Source organism: Octopus sinensis, linkage group LG1, assembly GCF_006345805.1.
Source record: "Octopus sinensis linkage group LG1, ASM634580v1, whole genome shotgun sequence".
Classification (NCBI taxonomy): Eukaryota; Metazoa; Mollusca; class Cephalopoda; order Octopoda; family Octopodidae; genus Octopus; species Octopus sinensis.
In genome coordinates, this window is record NC_042997.1 from 205,315,714 (window position 1) to 205,333,805 (window position 18,092).

At 36.7% G+C, this 18,092-nt stretch overlaps 1 long non-coding RNA gene across 1 annotated transcript in view; it reads right to left on the minus strand.

Annotated features, from left to right (window-relative positions):
- Positions 1–17,840, minus strand: part of LOC118765952 — a 26,588-nt gene extending 8,748 nt beyond the window's left edge. The window contains exons 1-2 of the long non-coding RNA XR_005001860.1: positions 17,830–17,840; positions 4,423–4,433 (exon numbers count right to left, since the gene is read on the minus strand). This is a non-coding gene — a long non-coding RNA (uncharacterized LOC118765952). The remainder of the gene's footprint in view (positions 1–4,422; positions 4,434–17,829) is intronic.
- Positions 17,841–18,092: the final 252 nt, after the last annotated feature.

The window sequence follows — 18,092 nt, forward strand, 5'->3', positions numbered from 1 at the left end:
TTGGGACGGCGACTCATTACCCCGATTTCAATTAATATTTGTCAGAGAAATTTTTTGGTTGTAGTCGTATTGCTCTTGGCACTCTTAATTATTCTTTTCTACTCTAGGCACAAGGACCGAAAGTTTGGGGGAGGCGACCAGTGGATTAGATTGACCCCACCATGCAACTGGTACTTAATTCATAGACCCTGAAAGAATGAAATGTGAAGTCGACCTCGGAGGAATTTGAACTCAGAACGTAACGCAGACGAAATACCTATTTCTTTACTACCCACAAGGGGCTAAACATAGAGTAGACAAACAAGGACAGACAAACGCATTAAGTCGATTATATCGACCCCAGTGCGTTACTGGTACTTATTTTAATCGAACCCAAAAGGATGAAAGGCAAAGTCGACCTCGGAGGAATTTGAACTCAGAACATAACGGCAGACGAAAAACCTATTTTTATACTACCCACTAGGGGCTAAACATAGAGGAGACAAACAAGGACAGACAAACGCATTAAGTCGATTACATAGACGCCAGTGCGTAACTGGTACTTAATTTATCGACTCCGAAAGGATGAAAGGTAAAGTCGACCTCGGCGGAATTTGAACTCGGAACATAACGGCTGACGAAATACCTATTTCTTTATTACCTTCAGGGGCTAAACACAATGAGGACAAACAAGGACAGACAAACAAATTAATTCGATTATATCGAGCCCAGTGCGTAACTGGTACTTAGTTTAATCGTCCCCGAAAGGATGAAAGGCAAAGTCGACCTCGGCGGAATTTGAACTCAGAAACGTAACGGCGGACGAAATACCGCTAAGCATTTCGTCCGGCGTGCTAACGTTTCTGCCAGCTCGCAGCCTAAGCACCCTAAATTATTCATGTATATGTGCGTGTGCGCGCACCGTTCATTTTTGATATTATTTACCCCTGACATCGAATTTTGTCAACATTTAATCATTTAAACATTGTTCTCTGCTTCGTAATTTTAAACCCTGTTAAAATCGCTTTTTTTTTCTATACATTTGTATCATTGATAAACAAAATGTTGCCGAAATTAGTTTGGTATAAATAAATAAATTTTAAATAAATGAATTTATTTAAAAACAATTACAAGTTTTTTCAAATTCTGGTGTCTTTTCGCAAACATCTTCTCCTCTATTTCTTCCTGCAAGAAATCCACCTCTTCTTTCCATATGTATATATATATATATATGTATGTATATATATAAATGTTTAAGTAGCTGAATGAATTATCCTAGTATGGATAATTCGGTTAACCGATACCCGGGTAGCAAATTTACGCCAGAAAGCACGGTTGAAGCTACATACCAAGGGCAGAAATCACGTGCTTTCGTGTGGAAATTTGTGTGTTTTTTTACTATAGATAAATGAAAGAATGGAGTCGAACGACGATTTAAAATTCCTTTATTCTCGACATATGTTTCGAAGACTGCATATTCTTAATTCCGAAGTAATAAACGGTGCATTATGCCGTCTTCTCATCAGGAAAGACAAGGAACTTATGTCAGCATCATGACGAACAAAAACTTTTAGATGACTGCCCACACGGAGTCCATAGTGATAATGAGTGTTTCTTTAAAATATTCCGTTATAAGCAGTGACGTCAAAATTGGTTGGATGGATAAGATTCTAAAAAGTTCAAGAGTTCAAAAATGATTGGAAGGGGCAGGTTCTAAGAATAGGGGGGTGACAGTGTGCAAGTTGTATGTATGGTGGTGCGTTGTTGTTTGCTTTTGCCAATGAGATTGAGTGCCTATGTGTGTGTATGTATATAACTGCATTCGTGTCTATGTGTGTGTATATATGTGCGTGATTGTTTGTGTGGGGGCATAATACTAAATATATCTAGTGGTGAAGTGACAGGTTTGTGTCTGTGTGTTTGATTGTGCTTATGATAGAGAGAGGGAGAGAGAGAGAGGGGGTAGAGGTAGAGAGACAAAGGTAGAACATACCCCAACGAATTTGGTAGTAGGCCTTTAAGTAACGGAGTATAAAAAAATTTGTATATGGTGTTGTTGTAGATGTGGAACCAAATTATTAAATTCAAGGAGGTTATCTATATTAATCATCATTCATATGAGTGGAAGGTGTGTTTCTGCCAGTGCATGCACCTATAGGATTTTTCTACCATTGTGTTTACTAAAGGGAATTTGGCGAAAAGTATATAGAAAAGCTCGGAATTACAGACGGCACGATATTTTCTGCCCTTATCAAAAGGAAAGGATACAGACAATATGGACCATTCCAGCTTGAAAGTTATATTGCTGTCCTTAAGACGCCAAACTAATTTACTTAGTCCTGTACTTTGTTGTTTCCTCTTATCTCGGAAAGTTGAATAATGATTGGAAATCCTCTGGGAAAATTTAGAAGTAGTCGCCCCAACATAGAAGAAGACACCGGTACCGAAAGAAACCCTACACTGGTAAATGGAATTTCTAATTTCGGAATTACTGGACAAGAACTTTAATCTGTTAGGGTTTACCTCCGAGACTAAGACGGAGTTTTTATTGTTATGATTTCTGTTAATATAACTGCTAGCACTGACCACTATACTATTTCTATTATTGTTATTATTACTATTAATTGTACTATCACCTGTAATATCCCTGACTATAGAAATGCTGCCATTGTTATCATCAATACTACCAGTGTTATTAGAAATGCTGTCGTTGTTACCACTAACACTACCACTGTTAATAATCCGACTAATATTATTATTAATATTACCACTGTAAATGCCAACGCTGTTATGAATGTTGCTATCATCAATACTATTTCTATTATTATTATTGTATGTTTGGTTGGAATTGGTAAGAATAGTGTTGTAACTCCCGGATGAAGAATCCTTGTTTAGCAGCTTGTTATTATGGGAGGCAATAATTTGCGATAGATTTCTAGTATTGGAGAATGCAATCCTTACCTTATGCGAATTGATAGTAGAGTAATACGTAGAATTCCTGGGAAAGTTCCTAGCTACGGCTTCACGGAACTGCAAAAGAAGGTTTGACTTGATTTGTTTTCCGAAAGGTATGACAAACCAGATATAGATTTTAGTGGACTTAGAATTGTTCAAAGTACTACCAGTTACATTAAAGGGAATATTTCTGTGCTGGAAAATTGGGGTTGGTTGCCGATTGCCTCCCCTGGTCCGTAAATTATTTTTCTTAAGTATAGTGGTGCCGACGTTGTTAGAGCTGAAATCATTATTCTCACTATTTCTATTGTTATTAGTTTTCTTATCCTGAGAAGTATATATAGGTTTAGAATGGGCCGGGTCAAAGCTGAAGTTGTCTATGTGTGGCAGGTTTGGCAGCCTTCAACTAACACTATCTCCTCCGAGACCCTGCGGCGCAAGTTGACCAAAATTGAGAGTATGATAGAAGGCTTGCTCTTCATTCCGTAGAAGATAAAATTCAAATCGGACCATGTTAACACCAAAAATTATTTACATCAAAAAGGCGCTTTTTTTCCTATGAAAATTCCTATTTTTTACGTCTTTTTGACTGATTTTTGACAGCATTTGTCGGTGTATTTCAACCAGAAAAATGTTCACTTAAAGAGAATAACAAGCTACATAATGGAAACTTTTTTACTTTTCAAAAATTCCAATTCTAAAGGGTCGAAACAAACCTGAGCAACGGCGGGGGATACTGCTAGTATATATATATATATATATATATAATATATATATATATATATATATATATATATATATATATAGTTAATCCAAACAAGAAAACACAGAAAAAAACACAGCAACGCGAGGACGTGGAACAATTAAAGTATTATTTGACGCTCAGGAAAGAAGGGAAGGAGGGTTTAACGTTTCGAGCGGAGCTCTTCGTCGGAAACAAGGAGAAGGAAAGATCCCGAGAAGGGAAGACAGAGGAAAAAAATATTGTTGCTGGTGGTGCTCAAGAGATCACATATATACATATGTATGTATATATGTACTAGCTGACCACATGCCGTCCATAATGATGGCTAATTGTAGTATTTTATATACAAATAAGGTACAAAGTAAGGTACGTAATAATCACACATACAAACTCCTTTTGTACACACACACACACACACACACATACATAGATATGTATATGTGTGTATATATATATATATATATATATATATATATATATATATATATATATATATATATATATATATATATATATATATATACATATATATATATTCGACGGGCTTCTTTCTGTTTCCGTCTACCAAATACACTCAGAAGACTTTGGTCGGCCCGAGGCTATAGTAGAAGATACTTGCCCAAGGTGTCACGAAGTGGGACTGAATCTGGAACCATGTGGTTGGGAAGCAAGCTTCTTAACACACAGCCAGAACACACACACACACACACACACACACACACACACAACACACACACACACACACACACACATACTCACACGCACACACATACTTACATATATGATAGTAGCCGACTCGATTTCAAGTAGAGCCATATCTTGACTTAATTATGCCCTAGAATATCATCAATGAGCGGCACGAATGTGATCTTTGAGGCCTGCCAAAGACTTGCATGCTTTTTAACAATTAGCGCAAGAAAACTTGGTAATTGTATAGTTTACAGCTCCATGAACTTTACTGTGCCTCTTCAAGCCACTTTTCAATCTGCATACTTTATGACAGAGGTTGCATTCGAAATCTTTTGTCCATCTATAATCAATGCGCGGTTGTGCCATGTGGGATTTCATGTGGCTCTTTAACCCAGCCTTACTAAGGCAAATCTTTCCACATTCATCCCATGTATGATGACCACGTTCATCAATGTTTGTTGAATATCATTCCTGTCACTTTGTTTCATCTTTCTTTTGATCTTGCCATGCTCCATTCTCTTTCTTTCAAATTCATTTTTGCCTTCATACGAAATTTTTTTCCATTTTTCTTGGCAATGCGCTAAATCTTCACAGTTGTCAATTGGAACGTTTATCTTATTCAATCCTGACTTCAGACAATCTCTGTACCACGTCTTTGGTTTGTGGGACGGACGCTTACCTGTCACCAATTCTCCGTAAAAAAAGCTGTTTAGGCATTCTGTTGGTTGTCATTCTCACTAAGTGTCCATTCCATCTCAATCAGTACTGCAATAGCAAAGCTTCAATACCGAAGCATTTCCCTCTTTCAAGCCTCTTCATCGTCACTCACAAACATTTTCCAGATGATCCTCAAAATCCTTCTCAGACATTGTTGATGAAAACGTTCCATAAGTTTTAAGTGCTTACGATACACAGTCCAGGTTTCGCAAGCATTCAACAAAGAGGTTAAGATACATGTATTGTATACCTTAATCTTTGTCGCATGTCTAGACCATAGGCGGTCTTCTAATTTGCCGAAAGCAAAACTGAGTTTCTGAATGCGTAGTGACACTTCATCATCAAGATTCGCTGATGTGTTTAATGTATATCATAATGTTTTACCCCATTCGTGACAGAGATACGCTCCGACATAAATACACGTTATGTTATTTTTGCATTATTTCAAATGGAATACCCACAAATCTTATTGATTGAAATCCCAATAACTGAACTATTATTAATTTATATTATTATATATTTTGTATATTTCTATATAAATATATATATATAAACTAGCTGAAGGTGACCCGCTGTACGCGCGGGTAAGAGTGTGGTTGTTACTTTCTGTTTTTCCTTTCAGCACGTAAAAAGCACCATCCGAACGTGGCCGATTGCAGCGCCGCCTTGACTAGCTTCTGTGCCGGTGGCACGTAAAAAGCACCAACCGATCGTGGCCGCTGCCAGGCCCCCTGGCACCTGTGCCGGCGGCACGAAAAAAGCATCCCTCTCTACGCTCACAGAGTGGTTGGCGTTAGGAAGGGCATCCACCTGTAGAAACACTGCCAGATCAGACTGGAGCCTGGTGAAGCCTCCTGGCTTCCCAGACCCCGTCAAACTGTCCAACCCGTGCTAGCACGGAAAACGAACGGTAAACGATGATGATGATGATGATGATTCTCTCTCTTTGTTTCTCTCTCCTTTCTCTCTCACTTTCCCCACTCTCTTACTCTTCCTTTCTCTCGGACTCTCCCTCGCTTTCTCTTACTCTCTATCTTTATCTATCTCTCTCCCATTTATAAACAACAAAAGATCTTGAGTAAGTTGAGAAATAAAATATAGGTAGAAAGATCAATCATAAATATCAGGCAGTAACAACGGAAAGGTCTGCTTCAAGGCAGACAGCAAAACACTGAATAAAAATAATAAAATATTGGAAACCAAAGTTTGAAGGGATAGAATGTGAGGATAGTAGAGTCACCATGGCTGGCATTTCTTAACGACGGACAGCAACGTTTTGACAGTTTAATGGCTGGCGCAAAATTTTGAACTTGATGTAAAAGAAAATCCCTAAACACCAAGTTTTGAAGTGATTCTTTCTCACGACAGTAGACTCACCATGGCAAGCATTCAAAACTTCATCATGGACGGCAACACATTGACGATTGAAAGGCTGGCGCAAATTTTTTAGCTTAATGTAACAGAGAATTCCTAAACACCCGCTCCTTTAAATTTTAATCCCCTTCCAGCCCCATTTAGACCCCTTTTCACATTTTGGTTAATATAACCCGATTTCATTCGGGTCTACTGGGACCACATTTTATAAGAGGAGGAATTTTGTCCTAGAGGTCACGCCTTTCATTCGAGGAAAAAAATAGTTGTCATGCAAACTTGCCAGCACTTTTAATATAGGTCTGCATATTTTCAGCTCAACCGACCACATAATGCACAGATTATATATATATATATATATATAAATATTTAAAAATTGAGGGAGATAAATTAATATTAATTTTAATATCAATTTAAAACCAGTAGTCCAGCATTCAAAAAATCTGAGGAGTCAGAGAAAATTCAAATATATGTGTATATTGGCAGGGCTGGCCTGCTAGGTAGCCGGCCAGAATGCTAGAAATAGATCATAAACGATCAAACTACAAGGAAATTCTCTAGAGGAAGAATTCAGCGAACACCAGAACCAAATTTGGCGGGCAGGACATATGAAAAATTAAATAAAAAACAGACTTAAATGCATACCTCGGTTTCGGTCTTAACAAAAGAATTACTTGCATAATTCAAGTGTCCGTGACTTCTTCAGTACATTCGGTCCTCGAGATGCAAACTGAAAGACTAACCCCAGCTCTCTGTGTCAAGACAGACACGTGCTTAGTCTTACTGATACATCGGGAATAAAATTTCAAATGTCTTGGTTCCGGCGCGCTAAGAGACTCCTGAAGCGAAGGGCTGCAGTGAATAATTCACTGCGGGTAAAGCTTACTACTAGGGAACGTATTTATTTAAATATTTAAAAATTGAGGGAGATAAATTAATATTAATTTTAATATCAATTTAAAACCAGTAGTCCAGCATTCAAAAAATCTGAGGAGTCAGAGAAAATTCAAATATATGTGTATATTGGCAGGGCTGGCCTGCTAGGTAGCCGGCCAGAATGCTAGAAATAGTCTTTCAGTTTGCATCTCGAGGACCGAATGTACTGAAGAAGTCACGGACACTTGAATTATGCAAGTAATTCTTTTGTTAAGACCGAAACCGAGGTATGCATTTAAGTCTGTTTTTTATTTAATTTTTCATATGTCCTGCCCGCCAAATTTGGTTCTGGTGTTCGCTGAATTCTTCCTCTAGAGAATTTCCCTTGTAGTTTGATCGTTTATGATCTATTTCTAGCATTCTGGCCGGCTACCTAGCAGGCCATCCCTGCCAATATACACATATATTTGAATATATATATATATATATATATATATATATATATATATATATATATATATATATATATATATGTATATATGTGTGTGTGTGTGTGAGTGTGTGTGTGTGTGTTGGAGTCTCTGTCAAACGTGAGCGTTGACGCTGAATTCGACTGGTAAGCAGGTAACCTTGTCTTTGTTGAAATAGTTGTGAGCTGCTGGAGTTATTTCTCTGACGGGTAATAGGAATTTCCATATCCTCCGAGGAAACGAACTGTTGACCCAGACAATTAGAATTAATTTTAATAAAAGCATAAATTTAAGAAAAAATAATAAAGTAGTAAAAAATGAAAATTTAGCACGAAAAATTTGCAGGGTTCTAAATAAATGTTAAAATGTAATAGATACGAAAAACCTACGTTATCACCAGAACACGAACGCTCGTTGGCGTGTTCTGTTTGTATTTGCTCGATCGGCGTGTTCTGTTTGTATTTGCTCGATCGGCGCGTTGACAGGCAGACAATAGAATGCGATGGCGAGATTAATAATATTTGTTGTCATGATTGTGTGTTGGTGGTGGCGATGGTAATTCTTTCTATGAATGCAGACAGATACATAAAAGAAGGCCGTTTGAGGAAGTGAAAGTAATGGGAATGTATGAAATAGAGTGAGTGAAAAAGTGCTGGGAAGAGAGGAAATAGCGAGAGTGAGTTGAGGAAGACAGATATATTAAAGAACTGGAGTGGACTTGTCAAAGTGGGTTTTGGGCCCTAGCAACGACACCTTTTAAGATAGGGATTTCTAAGGTAGCCCACGGGCATCGTCACCTCATTTTACATGTCCATGTAAATTTCGGAGTCAATCGGACGGGATGTAGTGGCCTTGAAAGCGATCCAAGCGGTAAAAACGCATTTCAGTTTTATATATAGAGATATATTATAATCATGACGCCACTGCACGATATGGTGATGTTGAATACACGGTATATATTCTCCAGATTAAAATACATATAATGTTAAAGAGTGTGTACCTGGTCGATTTGGAAATTCGTTTTCTCACTTTATTCAAATATATACTTACATATATATATATATATATATATATATATATATATATATATATATATATAATATATATATATATGTATGTATGTATATATATATATATATATATATATATATATATATATATATATATATATATATATATATATATATATATATATATATATATATTATATATAGATCGTTAGCCACTACACATATTTTTTTCTCTCCTTGTTTTTTCTGTGTCCCTTTCTGTAGATGAGCGTAGGCTCGAAACGTATTTTTTCTATTCCTGACCGTTATACTAATACATCTGTTTGTTTTGTACACCACCTGTCTTCGTCTTTTCTTGGCTTTTTTTCGTAAACTCTCCCCATATATATATATATATATGTATGTATAAATAGATATGTATATGTATAAAACACAGCAAGCGTTAAACCAACAAAAGCACAACATACGGAAAACTAGACGAAAACATAACAAATGGGAAACTGGACAAAATCAAGACACATGCATTAGTCGCAGCTGATTTCCTCTTCCGTCAATGTCCGGGATGTCCTAGCATTTCGAGCTTTTTAACATTGCCTTTCGTCTAAAATTTTTATAACTATTTATTTATTTTATATTCATACATTTATATTTTCATTTCAAATATCATATCACTTGATTCAGCAGTAATGTTAATTTTACTCTTTTGATTAAAATTATATAATTCTTGAACTAGGAAACAACACATTCCATACAAGATCTGTCATTTCTTGTGCTCCAATAAATCTAAATAATCATCAAACCTGGAAATGTTAAAGATAGATAATTAGGGGTGTGGAAAATGCAAAATACAACTAAAATATCCGGACATTAATATTTATATTTAATACTAAAAAAAAAGCATAATGATTTACTTTCAGTTTTGGAGTAATGAACCTAAAACGAATCTTCATTAATGTATGTATTCTATTTTCTTTTTATTACAGATAGCTAAATATGGCTGCCATGCAGACGACAATAACAGCAACCAGTTCTCTTATTCTTTCAGTCATTCTCATTATCACACTGACATCACTAAACATCGAAGCGAAGAAACTCGACAATGATTGCCAAATTAAAATCCCTCCCAATGTCAGTGAGATTTTATCTCGTTTAGTAAAATTGGAAAAAAATGTTTTCAATTTTGAATTCCATTTATCAAACAAGACACTTGATGACCTTCTTAATCCTGTACCATTGGATTATTTTGCAAACGCGAGACACTTTACCTGGATCCCAGATGAACCAGACGGTTTAATAGCATATAAAAATTTCTACTATGATTTTTCAATTTACTCTTTGAATTTGTTAGATGTCTATATTGCTTATCCAAGAATTAATATCGATATAAAATGTAGAAAACAAAATATTCACAGACACGATATAATATATTTGATTTTCAAGGAATTGAAGAAACTCATATTTATCGATAAATTGCAAATGGGAAAATCTGGATACATGTGTTTTTTTGTAAATTTGTCTCAAGACATGAAGAAGAACAGCCCTCACGCATATGAAGCTTGCAGAAGAATTGGTATAAATCGGGAGATAGTGAAGAACTATTGCTGTAAACTCTATAAAAACGAAAGTAATCTTTATCACCCCAAATCTATTTGTTTAGGAAATAATATTGAAAATAGTATGTTTATCAATTATGAAAATATTGTTGGAACAGTTTTGTGGATATTTTTCCCATTGCTTATTAGTTTTGTTTCAAAAGCCAAATTACCTTCATATTACTATCGAAACACAATGCCATACGAATCAGAATGGATCAATGGAAAACATAGTATTTACAGTTTCTCTCATTTTCTGTCTTGCTTATTTTGTTTCCATTATTCTTCTTTCTTTGCCTCAAGACTAAGAAGATTCTTTTGCATTATGTTTTTTCCTTTAGTAATTCTCCTGGATCTTTTGATGTATTACTTCTTTTTATATGAAACAACAAAGATATTTATACAAGACCGCATACCATTGGGCTATCGCGCCCTAATATTAGGAATTCCAGAAAGTTATGAAAATACAGGTGGCTTCCTCGGGGGTCCCTTTTTGTGGTTCATCGGCTACGTATTTTTCAACTGTATTCTCTTCGTTCTTCCCAGTCGTTTAAGTGAGACTATCGCTTATAATACATTACATCAAAGATCCACTTGCACGTTTCTCATTCAAAATATCAGATTATTAGAGAAGTATGGCAGCTTAAATATTTCTACAGAACAGGATTATGATCTACTCTATGCAATAATGAAAGCTAATATTTCTACTGCTTTAAACCCAAATTTCTGGCATTTAATAGTTTATACTTGGATTAACCGTATAAAGAAAATTTGGTTATATTACTACAACAGAAATATTTTCTGGAAATTCCTATTGCTTTGGTTTTTTATTGCGATCACAATTTTATTTGCTATATTTTCCGTCTGTGAATTATTTCTGTGCCTCGTTTATTACGGAATCCCAATTGTTTACTGGATTTTAACTTTACCATTAAGTTATTCCAAAGTTTATATTTTCCCACTCTATCTGAGTCCCAATTATATTTTCAAGATAGTTGCTGTACCTTTAACATTTCTATCGTTGCCATTTTATATATCATGGGCGATTTGTTCAATCTACGTATTTCTTGTAAGTTTTCAAATCTTAAGCAACTACATATTCACCATAGCTATCGTAGTACTTGCTAAACCCGATTGTGTAGGTTACATATGGTTTCTTGCCATGTTTTTCGTTTATGGCATTGCAATTGTGAACGCCTTTCTAAAGCAGTATCAGTCAATAATATTTCAGTCTATAAAATTCACTAAAATGTTCCGTCCAAATTTAGTTCAGGAAAAATACGGAGAGGAATTCATAAATGCTAAATTGCTCAAGACAATTGTTAACCATCATTTTCCTTTGAGATACGAGATTGGTAAATCCATTGTGAAACTGTTTCTAATCGTATCTTTCTTCTTTGCTTGCAACAATATAATAAATCGAAATGATCTCGACTTATCAGTTTTCACAAAGATTACTTTGATATTGATGACTTCTATGATACCTAAATTATTGTCAATAATTAATATTAAATTTGATTTTGCCATTTCACTCTCAGACAAACTTATTGATACAATTAATATATTCGAAGAAGAGAATGCGCCACAGACCAGTGTGTTAATTTACTAATATTTGTGGTAAAATAAAACTGTTTAAACCTTTTTAGTAATTTGTTCGAATTATTTAATCACATTGTATAATTTTAATAATAGTGATCTGCATTAGTCTATACGAAAAACGGATATAAATACCTATAAAGAATCACACAGGCTCGTCCATATCGCTGAATCCCTATTTGCGGATAAATTTGCACCTAATGGTTCACAAGGGAAATCACGTGCAGGTCGTGGTCGCTCGCTTTGTAGAAGAATCAAGGCTTTTTAGACTGACCAACAACCTTGGGAAAACGGAGGTTCTAGCCCAAGCAGCCCCGAACACTATTTTATCCTAGCCAAGCATCACCATTGGGGGAGTTCAACTGAAGTGTGTGGAGAATTACGAGTACCTTGGCAGTACAATCTCCCCCGATGGATCACTTGACATAGAAATCTCACCCAAAATCCACAAGGCCAGCCAGGTATTTAGCAGACTGAAAGTGAAAGTACTCCAGCAGAAAGGCATCAGACTGTCAACAAAGTCTAAGGTCTCCGAGGTTGTAGTTGTCTCTAAACTGCTCTTTCGGTGAGAAGCATAGAACCCATGCCGCCGGCACGTCAAACAGCCAGGACATTTTCGCACAAGGGCACTACGCAGGACCATAGGCATTCGCTGATAGGTCAGGATGGCAAACAACGAAGTGCTGCAAGGAACTCGCTCATGAAGCTTTGAGTCAAACTACTGAAGGCACAGCGACGCTGCACTGGCCATGTTATCAGATTAATTGCTTCGGTTGAGATTAAATAATAGAAATTGTCCTATTGTAAAAAAAAGAAATGTATATGGCGAGCTCACGTACAGTTCACACAAACAAAGAAGGCCTTAACTGAAGTATAAGGACACTCTGAAAAGCAAGCACAAACGGAGCAGCATTAGTCCATAGACAACATAGCGTGGAATCTCTCACTTCACGAGCAGCAGCTGTCTTCAAGGTATACATATATACATATATACATACATACATACACACACACACATATATATGCATACATACATACATACATACATACATACATACATACATACATACAACACACACATATATATGCATACATACATACATATATATACATACATACATACATACATACACATACATACATACATACATACATATATATATATATATATATATATATATATATATATATATATATATATATATATATCACCTTGACCGACCAGTCCGTCAGGCGTCCATTTGACACTGCTGGTCACAGTACGCTGTCCACTCCTCTCTGGATCGCGCCTTTCTCATCCACGTGATCCCAATCGTCCTCCTGAAATCGTAACTCCACCGTCGTGGAGGTCTTCCGGGTGGTCTTTTCCGCTCACGCGTGTACCATACAACAAGCACACACATATTTTATATATATATATATGCAAATTCGCATATATGTTATTTTGAAATGTATATGTATATATATATATATATATATATATATATATATATATATATATATATATATATATATATATATATATATATATATATATATATATATGTATGTATAATATGTGTGTGCGTGTGGAACAAAAAAGTGAGTAGAGTTGAAGAAATGAACATGAGTGGAAGTGAGGCCTCCATCGGGTGTTATTTTTGTTCAGGAAGAAAAACCCGACGCGTCGGACAGGTAGAAAAATAAACTTGCCCGCAGTCACAGTAGTTCGGTATGTCGCTGGAATCCTGAAGTGAGCAGAGGAGGAGCTAAAGGAGATGGACAGGAAGTCAAGAAAGTTCCTGATGATGCATGGAGCCCATCATCAACGTGAAGACATTGATCGTCTATACATGAAGAGAGCAAATGGAGGAAAGGGACTGATAGTTATGGAAGACTGCGTACGTATCGAACGCGAGAGCTTAATGAGATATTAAGCCCAAAGTAAGGAAACCTTCATAGCGACAGTTAGGAGCGAGTGAGTATTGATGGCAGTGAGAAATGGGAAAACAAAGGAAGAAGTACAAAAAGGGACATGAGGAAGAATTACGCAAGAAGGGACTACACAATCAATTCCATGTAGCCAGACACAGAAGTTGCTGGGAAAGGGAGGTGGGATTGGTTGATGAAAGGAACCCAAAAAAACGAGACCAGCAGCACAAGACCAAGCTTTGGCCACGAACTGGAGGGTCAACCTTAGGAATGAACAAATGTCTCCGTAAGAAGGTCAGACTTGTGTAGGATGGAAGATTGCAAAGATAAAGTATTGTACAAGCACTTGAGAATGAATGTAACTGAAAATAGGTGGATAAAGAAAAGAATGAATGAAAAATTTCATAGAGATGTTGAAGATAAGACAGACAGAGAAAAACGATGGCTATGGATGACTAAATGTGATTTATAACCAGAAACGGAGACTCTAATCTGTGCTGCCTAAGATCAAGCATTAAGAACCAATTATATCAAATACAGAATAGACAACACATCAGAAAGTGATAAGTACAGAGTTTGTAGACAAAATGGTGAAACCGTATGGCATATTACCAGTCAGTGTACGCCACTAGCCCGGAAAGAATATAAGAGACATCATGACAATGTGGCAAGTATTGTCAATGGAGAGAAAAATGACTTCATGTCCAATACCCTGCAAGGCTTGACAGAGAGGAAGTGAGCCTAAGTAAAATCCAACAATGGCTCAAAAGCTCTGTACTAAAAGCCGAAACGGTAGGACTGATTCTCGCTGCAGAAGACCAATGCCTAACTACAAACAATTATAAAACAAAATACTGAAAACAGGCCTCAACCAAATGCTGAATGTGCAATCAACACAGATACGGTTGACCACATCATCTCGGACTGCCCAATACTTGCCATGTCTGAATATATATACAGACATGACAAAGTAAACCCACAATAGTTACGGGTACCTGAACAACAAGAAAGAGCCCTTCTTTTGTTTACAGGTCCACGCTCAGAATTGGTCCTTTCACACTGGTCATAATTCCACCTTTCACCCACCTTTCAACAAATATGTCACAAGGCAATACTTCGTTCTCCACCCTCAGTTTCCTTTTCAAGTGAAACTTGAAAAAGTTTATGTGGGCTTGGCTAATATGGGCTTAAAGTTAATGTGGGATTAGACCTTTCAAACGGATCCACCATACTACCTCTTTAGTTACAGCCACTAGACAAATAAAACTTGCTTTCCTCTCCTGGTCAAGAGAGGGAGGGGGGTAATCTTCACAATGGTTTCAGCTGATAGCCGGATCCGAATAATAATAATAATAATAATAATAATAATAATAACAATAATAATAATAATAATAATAACACAGAGCTGCGCTCGGTGGTGACATGAAGGACAATATTAAAGGATGTGTTATAGCACAAAGAAAAATTACAAAATCATGTGAAAATCATGTGGGTGTAATATCAATCAAGGGGAGATACTACCACATTAAAGGATATAACAGAGGATATATGTTTGAAAGAGAAATGAATAATAAATAAATAAATGGAATCCTCAATAGCGAGGAAGTCCACTAAGAGTAATCCCGGATTACTTCGCCATTTCTAAGGCATGGGTAAGTGCCCTCTTCCAGTTGCTTTCCTCTTGCTTAGAAAATCCTATTCAGAGTAGATCCATTCAGTCTCACCAGTCTTGCCACTGTCGACCACCTTTGGATAGACACACTGGAAGGCAGTGCCTCCATCTCTACCCAATAAGACCGAGCCTGAGCCAACGTCTCTCTAAAAGAAACGGAGAAACTTTCAAAATACAAAGATCTGGAAATACACACAAATTAAATTAAGATATCTTTCTCTTTACTTTGGCTTTCTTTCTTCCTCCTATCTTTAATTTATCCTAGGTACTCTCCCAGCTACCCCCTGCTCTAAGCCTATTATAATGAAATATCAACTACGCTCCACTCCAGCCTCTCTAAGAACCAGCCCAGCAGACTCCTATCTCAACCAGATCAATGACCTCAGATATCATATTACACCCTTTCACAAACTATCTTCTTAACCTCAACGGCCAGCTTTATTATTCTTTCTCCCATTTCATAGTTGGCCTCTGCTTTATTCTTGAAATTTTCTGTTGTCTGTAAAATTACGTTTCATCTGATGATTACGGGCTTTTTTGTAAGTGAGTAATGTTCTCATTCTTCTATTAAAAAATGCGTAAGAAACAGCTGTAATAGTCTGTTATTATTCATTTGATGGTTAGGGCAGCGGACTCGCGGTCGTAGGGTCGCGGTTTCGATTCCCAGACCGGGCGTTGTGAGTGTTTATTGAGCGAAAACACCTAAAGCTCCACGAGGCTCCGGCAGGGATGGTGGTGATCCCTGCTGTACTCTTTCACCACAACTTTCTCTCACTCTTACTTCCTGTTTCTGTTGTACCTGTATTTCAAAGGGCCGTCCTTGTCACTCTCTGTGTCACGCTGAATATCCCCGAGAACTGCGTTAAGGGTACGCGTGTCTGTGGAGTGCTCAGCCACTTACACGTTAATTTCACGAGCAGGCTGTTCCGTTGATTCGGATCAACCGGAACCCTCGTCGTCGTAACCGACGGAGTGCTTCCATTCCATTCATTTGATTATAATACAAGGGGACTATAACACACCGAGGGGACTTGTTGGACAGCCTAGATTTCATCTGCCGCTACATTCTGAGTTCAAATTCCACTGTGGTCGACTTTGCCTTTCATTCTTTCGGCGTCGATAAATTAAGTACCAGTTAAGTACTGGGGTCTATGTAATCACTTGTTCCTTCCCCCAAAATTTCAAGCCTATAGTAGAAAATGATTTCCCAATCTCGTATCTCAAAGAAAAATCATGGCTAAAAATTGCTTTGAACAAATTGACACGTATGACTTCCTCTCTTTAATATGCCTGGACAAAGTTTGGACAAATATTTTTGGCTAAATTTATGGATTAAACTATTATAGTGTCATACTGTTTCTGAACAACTTTTGTAATCGGCAATACCATAGACAAAAAACATGGCAACACACCGTATATCGCCTGCAATACCAGGTTTAGCAAGCATTGCGAAAGATGCATTGAATGTATAAATGCACATGACTTCAAAATTTATTAGAAATATAAAGATTGAAGCATATCCTCGTAATATATAAAACGGCAATGATACAAAAGTTGAAAATACAGTGATAATCTTTAAAATATAATTGAAAAAATATGACCGCTGAAATAACTTGGTGTCAAACATAAAATCAGGTAAAGAATTAAGGTTCTGTAATAAAAGAGGCACAGAAATAATACAGCAGAAAAAAACTGTAACGATAATAAAAAACAAAGTAGTAAAGTGAATTGGTTTGACATATTTTCTCGTTGTAATATAACCAAATTTTCTTTAATCCACTTATGAATTGTTAAGTGCCAGAAATTTTGAAATAAAGCAGTAGAAATATTAGCTTTCATTATTGCATAGAGTAGATCATAATCCTGTAGAGTAGAAACATTTAAACTGCCATACTTCTCGAATAATCTCTTATTTTGAATGAGAAACGTGCAAGTGGATCTTTGATGTAATGTATTATAAGCGATAGTCTCACTTAAACGACTGGGAAGAACGAAGAGGATAAAGTTGAAAAATATGTAGAAGTGAACCACAAAAAGGGATACCTTTTCATAACTTTCTGGGATTCCTAATATTAAGGTGCAATAACCCAATGGTATGCGGTCTTGTACAAATATTTTTGTCGTTTCATATATATTTCTTTATTTCCCACAAGGGGCTAAACATAAAGGGGACAAACAAGGACAGACAAACGAATTAAGTCGATTACATCGGCCCCAGTGCATAACTGGTACTTTGTTTATCGACCCCGAAAGGATGAAGGGCAAAGTCGACCTCGGCGGAATTTGAACTCAGAACGTAACGACAGAAGAAATACCTATTTCTTTACTACCCACAAGGAGCTAAACACAGAGGACAAACAAGGACAGACAAACGGATTAAGTCGATTATATCGACTCCAGTGTGTAACGGGTACTCATTTAATCGACCCCGAGAGGATGAAAGGCAAAGTCGACCTCGGCGGAATTTGAACTCAGAACGTAGCGTCAGACGAAATACCTCTAAGAATT